The sequence below is a fragment of the Eucyclogobius newberryi genome, unplaced genomic scaffold (genome assembly GCF_026437365.1).
Source record: "Eucyclogobius newberryi isolate DKJ021-1_F unplaced genomic scaffold, fEucNew1.0.hap1 SCAF_8, whole genome shotgun sequence".
Lineage (NCBI taxonomy): Eukaryota > Metazoa > Chordata > Actinopteri > Gobiiformes > Gobiidae > Eucyclogobius > Eucyclogobius newberryi.
This window is the reverse complement of record NW_027316500.1, coordinates 20,939,435-20,947,698: the sequence shown is the minus strand read 5'-3', so window position 1 is coordinate 20,947,698 and position 8,264 is coordinate 20,939,435. Positions and strand designations below refer to the sequence as shown.

At 44.2% G+C, this 8,264-nt stretch overlaps 1 protein-coding gene across 1 annotated transcript in view; it reads left to right on the top strand.

Annotated features, from left to right (window-relative positions):
* Positions 1-7,444: 7,444 nt before the first annotated feature.
* Positions 7,445-8,264, top strand: part of ccser2a (coiled-coil serine-rich protein 2a) — a 30,273-nt gene continuing 29,453 nt past the window's right edge. The window contains exon 1 of the mRNA XM_072436611.1: positions 7,445-7,465. The gene's annotated coding sequence lies outside the window, so the exon portion shown is untranslated. The remainder of the gene's footprint in view (positions 7,466-8,264) is intronic.

The window sequence follows — 8,264 nt, the reverse complement described above, 5'->3', positions numbered from 1 at the left end:
TGCGGCTGCGCCGCACACAGACCGTAAAAGGTATCTCAAAAAATTGAATATCTTTAGATGCCCCACTTGTCCAGAGGACGTACGCCGATTTTGAAGTCGGTGGGCAAAACGCCCTAGGAGGAGTTCGTCAAAGTTTGACGTAAACAAAATGGCTAACTCAGCTTGTTTTCATTTTCAAAGGAAGATGGCGGCCATAGGGTAAGTTTGGGGGCGTGGCCACAATGATTTTTTTTGTTTATCCTCACGAGAGGAATGCGTGTCCCGAATTTCGTAGCTTTACGCCAAAGTTGACCTCGGGGCGTCTCCCATAGGCGCAATGTATTTTGACTTTTGTCGGTGGCGCTGTCGCGCCATTTTTTAACGAAAAAAAAAAATGGCCCAGAAAAAATAAAATTTTTCGCCGATTCTGAATTTTGGGCAAAGTTTGGTGAGTTTTTGAGCATGTTCAGGGGGTCAAATTAGAGATCAAAGCGCTGAAGAAGAACAAGAAAAATAATAATAATAATAATAATAATAATAATATTTTTAGCAAAAACAATATAGCCGTTTTTACTATAACAACAAATGATACATCGTTTGAAAGCTCTAAGCCTTCCCGATGCCGCCATGGGGTGGAATCATCATTACGAGCGCTTACGCGCTCGTCACTCCCTATTCCGTCGGGATGCCCCGCCCACTCCCCATAGACTTCCATTGATTTGAGCAGATACAAGCATGGCCCATGCCTGCGGCATGGATTCTCGCGTACGGGACGATGCCAGGAGGGTTTTTGGAGGAATGCAGCGCTTCGCGCTGCTGTTGTCAACAATTAGTGAATGGGCTACGCCCATTCACTAATTGTTGACTATTTCTGTCATAGCAGGAGTAAGTATGCATGATCCATGCCTTCGGCATGGGCTAGTTCACTGTACTTGCCAGGGGCGACGGGGTACCAAACATGCGGGCTGCGCCCGCATGTTTGGTCAGACAGTTGCAACGCTGCCGAAGGCAGCGTTGCGGGAGCAATAGGCCCTCCCCCTGCTGGGGCTCGGGCCTAATAAAAATAATAATATTTTTAGCAAAAACAATATAGCCGTTTCCACTATAACAACAAATTATACATCGTTTGAAAGCTCTAAGCCTTCCCCATGCCGCCATGGGGTGGAATCATCATTACGAGCGCTTACGCGCTCGTCACTCCCCATTCCGTCGGGATGCCCCGCCCACTCCCCATAGACTTCCATTGATTTGAGCAGATACAAGCATGGCCCATGCCTGCGGCATGGATTCTCGCGTACAGGACGATGCCAGGAGGGTTTTTGGAGGAATGCAGCGCTTCGCGCTGCTGTTGTCAACAATTTGTGAATGGGCTACGCCCATTCACAAATTGTTGACTATTTCTGTCATCGCAGGAGTAAGTATGCATGATCCATGCCTTCGGCATGGGCTAGTTCACTGTACTTGCCAGGGGCGACGGGGCACCAAACATGCGGGCTGCGCCCGCATGTTTGGTCAGACAGTTGCAACGCTGCCTTCGGCAGCGTTGCGGGAGCAATAGGCCCTCCGCCCTGCTGGGGCTCGGGCCTAATAATATTCCGATGCGAAAACAATGTTTCCCATTTTCCAAATATCATAAACTATACATTTTCGGAAAGCGCTCGCGCTTTCCTACCTCATGGTGTGGGTCCCTGGTCACTGACGGGTACTTTCGTTAATTTTGAGTGGGCTCCGCCCACTTTGTGTTTTTGGCCCTCTATACAGTAATAATGTTCATTTTTTGCATTACATGCTTATATGCACGGAACATGCAAGAGATGGGGAACGTATTCGTGAGGTACTTAGCGCAAATGAGTGCTTTATATGGGGATGACGACCGCTTCGCGGTCGTCATCTCAATGTAAAGTGCTCGTTTAGTGCGCACTTTTGCACGGGCTTCGCCCGTTTACAACGGTAATGTTCCATTTTCCTACTACTAATTAGTATGCACGGGGCGTGCATGAGTGAAGGAGTGCGTTAGTGAGTGTTTGGAAGTGGGCGAGCGCTTCACGCTCGATTTCGTGCGCACTACGTGCGCACTTTCGCAGCCGTGCTTCGCACGGCCTTACGAGATTAATAGGCCTCTCGCCAGCTTGTGGCGCTCGGGCCTAAATATAGCCGCAAGCGGCAATGATCGGCCCTCGCCACGCCGCAAGAGGAGGGGGCGCTAACGCGCCCCAATTGTCCTTTTATTACGCCTACTGCTGAATCTGTGACGCTGTCACATCTTCTCCCCTTTGTTTTACCATCAAAAAGCAATTTTATTTTGAATTCTTGGCAAAATGTGCGGCTTTGCCGCACAGACACCGTGACTCTTTGAATAAAAATGTGGATAACTTTTGATGGTCCACCCCTGAAGATGAGTCTCACCAAATTTTAGGTTAATAGGGCTAACGCCCTAAGAGGAGTTCATGAAAGTATAAAGTGTGAACATGTTCTGGTGATTTCCCCATTGGAATAACGTGGGAGGTTTCGGTCATCGCTACAGCAAAGCCGTAACAATTATGACATGGGTCATTTACTTTTTTGATAAAGATGCCAAAATTGAGTTGTGTGTCAAATTTCATATAATTTCGCAAAACTAAACATTTAACCTCCATATAAAATCTGTAGGGGGCGCTGTGGCGCCAAATTAATTAATTTCACTTCAAGTAGGTTTAGGGCAAAGAGTTTAACAACTGATTCTAATTTGACGCAATTCGGACTTTATCTGCACAAACGGCAGAAATGTTAAATTTGGGAGATTTCTGAAATTCTAGCTTAAGTTTGCGGCTTCGCCGCTCAGAGACCGTGACAGGTATCAATGTAATTTGGATAACTTTTGATGTTCCACTCCTCAGTACCATTTTCACCAAATTTCAGCTTTTTAGAGCCAACGCCCTGGGAGGAGTTCGTAAAAGTACGACGTTTGGAAAAACTCCTGAGTCATGCTTAGCCATTTTTGAACCAATATGGCCGACATTTGGTTGGGCGGACGGCGTTGCTGAAATAATATTTTTTACTTCTCTTGTCACCATCTACCTCTGCGCCAAATTTCATGATTTTACGATCAGATTTTTTTGGGGTCATTTCCTATCTCTCAATGCATTTTTGGTACATTTGGGGGCGCTGACGCGCCAATTTTTTTTATTTTAGAAAAGGGAAATAGCCAGAATGTAGAGAGGCACGATTTTCAGAGGTGTGCAAATTTTTGTGACTTTTCGTCAATGTTCACTGGGTGAAAAATAGGGGGGTTGGTCCCGAGAAGAAAGAAAGAAAGAAAGAATTAAAGCCGCAAGCGGCATCCAACGGCCCTCGCGGGCAGCCGGCCTTCCGACTCTGCGCTTTCGACTTGATAAAGATGGCCTTATTGTGTGTTGAATTAAAAAAGAACTTGACAGACGGCGACACATTGGACATGGCCAATCCAGTACAAATGAACACAAGTGTCAGTCAAATTTGCTGCGCCGCCGCACAGAGACCGTAGCACTTAGAATATAAATATGGATAACTTTTGATGCCCCGCTTATGTAGATGATATTTCCCAAAGTAAAGCTTGATCGGGCTATTGCCCACGGAGGAGTTTGTTAAAGTGTGAAGCGTAAATGTGAACATTTCAAAGATTTGGCGTTTTCCCATTTGTGACAGTATATTTGCAGCTCCACGGCACAGAGACCGTAGCACTTAAAATCAAAATATGACATACTTTTGATGCCCCGCTTGTGTAGATGTTTTTCCCCAAATATGAGCTTGATCGGGCAATTGCCCTAGGAGGAGTTCGTTAAAGTGTGAAGCGTAAAAATGTGGTCATTTGAGAGATTTCGCTGTTTTCCCATTTGTGACATATATTTGCGGGTCCGCCACACAGAGACCGTAGCACTTAGAATCAAAATTTGGATAAGTTTTGATGCCCCGCTTGTGTAGATGATATTCTCCAAATATGAACTTGATCGAGCTATCGCCCTAGGAGGAGTTCTTTAAAGTGTGAAGCGTAAAAATGTGGTGATTTGAGCGATTCTGCAATTTTCCCATAAGGACAACATGGGATGTTTCTGTCATCGCTACGGTTACGCCGTACAAAATATGACTTTGGCTGAATTTTGTTCAAAATATCATGTCATTTGGAAAAACTCTATTGTTTATAGGCCACTCTGAAGGCCAAATAGTCAGAATTCTGGGAAACGTTTGCGGCTCCGTCGCACAGAGACCGTAAAAGCTATCCTTAAAATTTGGATAACTTTAGATGCCCCGCTTGTCTAGAGGACGTACACCAATTTTGAGGTTGGTGGGCAAAACGCACTAGGAGGACTTCGTTAAAGTGTGAAACATAAAAATGTTGATATTTGAGAGATTTTGCGGTTTTCCCATAGGGATAACATGGGAGGTTTCTGTCATCGCTACGATTACGCCGTAAAAATTAAGGCATTTTTTCTGATTGGCTTTTTTGATCGGGACGGCAAAATAGAATTTTGGGTAAAGTTTAGAACATTTTGGTAAAACTAATTTTTGACCTTCAATGTTAATTTAAAGGTCACTCTGTAGGGGGCGCTATCGCGCCCATTTCAATTTTGTCATCATAAACTGGTCCAAACTAGAAAGTTTAACAACTGATTCAAATTTGGTCCTAATCGGACTCGTTTTGATCAAATGGGAGCAATTTTTAGATTAGCAATATCCCAAAATAAGTGGTCCAACTTTGCGGCTGCGCCGCACACAGACCGTAAAAGGTATCCCAAAAATTTGGATAACTTTAGATGCCCACTTGTCCAGAGGACGTACGCCGATTTTGAAGTCAGTGGGCAAAACGCCCTAGGAGGAGTTCGTCAAAGTTTGACGTGAACAAAATGGCTAACTCAGCTTTTTTTAATTTTCAAAGGAAGATGGCGGGCATAGGGTAAGTCTGGGGGCGTGGCCACAACAATATTTTTTTTTTGTCCTCACGAGAGGAATGCGTGTCCCGAATTTCGTAGCTCTACGACAAAGTTGACCTCGGGGCGTCTCCCATAGGCGCAATGTATTTTGACTTTTGTCGGTGGCGCTGTCGCGCCATTTTTTAACGAAAAAAAAAATGGCCCAGAAAAAATGACATTTTTCGCCAATCAATATCTTCGTTTATGATATTTCAAATATCATAAACTATACATTTTCGGAAAGCGCTCGCGCTTTCCTACCTCATGGTGTGGGTCCCTGGTCACTGACGGGTACTTTCGTTAATTTTGAGTGGGCTCCGCCCACTTTGTGTTTTTGGCCCTCTAAACAGTATAATGTTCAATTTTTGCATTACATGCTTATATGCACGGAACATGCAAGAGATGGGGAACGTATTCGTGAGCTACTTAGGGCAAATGAGTGCTTTATATGGGGACGCGGTCGTCATCCCAATGTAAAGTGCTCGTTTTGCGCACTTTTGCACGGGCTTCGCCCGTTTACAACGGTAATGTTCCATTTTCCTACTACTAATTAGTATGCACGGGGCATGCGTGAGTGAAGGAGTCCGTTAGTGAGTGTTTGGAAGTGGGCGAGCGCTTCGCGCTCGATTTCGTGCCTTACGAGATTAATAGGCCTCTCGCCAGCTTGTGGCGCTCGGGCCTAATAATGATAATAGAATAAAAGAAAATAAAGTAAAAATAGCTAGCACAAGACTAGGCAATAGGTAATACTATTAGCAGGTAAGTAAACAGAATAAAAAAAAAAAATAGAACACTCTTATTTACAGGTATTGCACATGGTTGATTCAGTATTGCACATGTATATGATGGTATTGCACATGGTTACATCAGTATTGCACATGTTCAGGGCTAGCAGTGTTTGTTGTAGAGTCTGACAGCAGCAGGAAGGAAAGACCTTCGAAACGTCTCCTTCACACAGCGAGGGTGGATCAGTCTCTCACTGAAGCTGCTCTCCAGAGTGGACAGAGTGTCCTGCAGGGAGTGAGCATAGATGTGAATCTAACCACCTCCTGCACCGAGTCCAGAGCGCAGCCCAGGACGGAGCTGGACTTCTTGATGACTTTGTCCAGCTATGGCCTTATAGAATCTATTACATTTGTTGAGTTTTGATAATTCCCCTTTCTCAGCCTAATCAAAAATGGACTGAATATGAATTTGTTTATGAATGAATTTTAGGGTTATTTCTTCTTATTTGTAGCTTTGGAGTACAAACCAAAATGGTTGATTTGACTGGAAAGGACGACCCCGCGACGAGTTGGCCACTGTCCAGGATGTACCCCGCCTAAGGCCCGAAGTCACTGGGATAGGCTCCAGTCACCCGCAACCCCGAAAGGGAACAAGCGGTAGAAAATGGATGGATGGATGGCTGGAAAGGAATAAAAAAAAGTTTGACCGTCTCTTAAAAGGCAATTAAAAACAAAAAAAGCAAGCATATAACACGTGGCTTATTAGTGTCTAGTCTAGTCTAGGCTAAAGGCTGGGACAAATTGAGAGTGCATTTACACAAAGAGAATACTAGAGGGCGCAAACCTTTCAATAGCCATAGGCTACCCACTGAAAAGTGCACTGTGCCAAACATCAATAAATGATGATGATACAGTATCAGCTAATTAATAGGCTACAAAAGAGGATTGTTTTTGTGTGTGTGTTGGTCATGTTTGCTTGTTGTTGTTTATATAGATTCTAGATTACTTATGTTAATTTAATTTCCCCATTTATTTTAAGTTATTTACCCAATCCCAACTGCAAAGTGCTAAATACCTGTGTCATTCATTTCCAAATGCACTTTACGATACATCCCTGATGTTATTTTACAGTGTACTAGAGTGTTTGATACAGCATGTGTCAAATGTAAAGACGATGCATTTCTCTTAATAAATAGACAGATGCAGATGTAGATATAGACTTGTTTTTATGGGCCTGGCGTTTTTAAATGACCTTTCAGCGACTATAAATTGTGCGCTTAATTTACAGCGGCCGTACAGTGATGACGTATGCAGGCCCCGCCCCCAGCAGAGGAGGGCATGGAGTGCGGCACCGCGACAGTGATTGCGTGTTGTGTACAATGCGCCGGACCCAGAATGGCACACGTAAACTGAGATTTACACGCGTTTACTTCACATTTAGTCTTCCCCCGTCGCTTACTGTCAACACTGTGCTCTTTTCCTCTCTGGTTTGGCTTCTATCATCACTTTCCGCGGTGTTTACATGACCACAGTAAGTAGTAGCGCGGAGCATCCATCAACCTGTTCGATTAAAGTGTGTTATTTGAGGGAATGACTGCCGTTAAACGTGTGTAAAATCGTGTTTGAAGCTTTACTACCAAATTACTTTCGATAGCGGGCTTGCCGTTACAACTGGCGGGAATTACTCTCGGAGCTTTACGCCGTTACGAGCGCAAGAAGAGCGTGACATTCGGATTAGTTTGGGGCAAAAATGGCTCATGTGTGTGTGTTTTCCTTCAGGTCACGCTGCTGTCACACTGAACGTCGTCTTAACATGCCTTGGACGATGTAAAACTGGTGAGTCTTTCAAGCTACTGTACGGTAATCTTTCCGTGACAGAAAAGTGTGTAAACAGCTGTAGCCTATCAGCGTCAATTAGGGCCGTCACCGCACGTGCCATCCACGTGCATTAAGTTACGTTGTTTTTTTTGACGTTGCCTTGTATTTACGAGTTTACTAACGACGTACTAACGGCCCCCCGCCTGCATTGCACTTGCACTCTTCCTCTTGCGGCCCGGGGGCGCTGTGGGATCCATGTTTCAACGTCACAACATCAGCCCTGGAGTAACAACAGGAGGTCAATGTGGCATAAATGATTAGAACTGCGCTTTATGTTATCAGGAAAAGCCCCTCTACCTTCACCGTGCTCAAGCCCACATTTTTCTTGCTAAAACTTGTCCACGTGCAAGGATTAAGTGCAAATCATGTTGATAAAGGCTACGTCCAAATGTCCACACTGTTCCCTACATGTTGGACGATTTAGAGTTTGGGAAAATGAGAGCGGGCAGTAAGAGATCTTTAATTGGACGCAACCCCCAAGCTAAAAGAGCTTTGAATGGACTGTTTAAGCATGATTATGCTTAGATAACCTGTGTAAAGATGCTAGAGCTGCCTTGAGCTGTTAAAGGATCAATAGATTTCCGTACAAAAAGCTGAATAATCCATTGATATTTAGTATCCATTTTGGCTAAAAGTTGAATAATTCATATTTGACGGATTTGATCAATATTTATTACAGAAATCATTTTTCATTTCACTCGTTTCACTCAGACCTGACCTGCTGCAAAAAGAAAGTAATTGTGAGTTCACACCACAT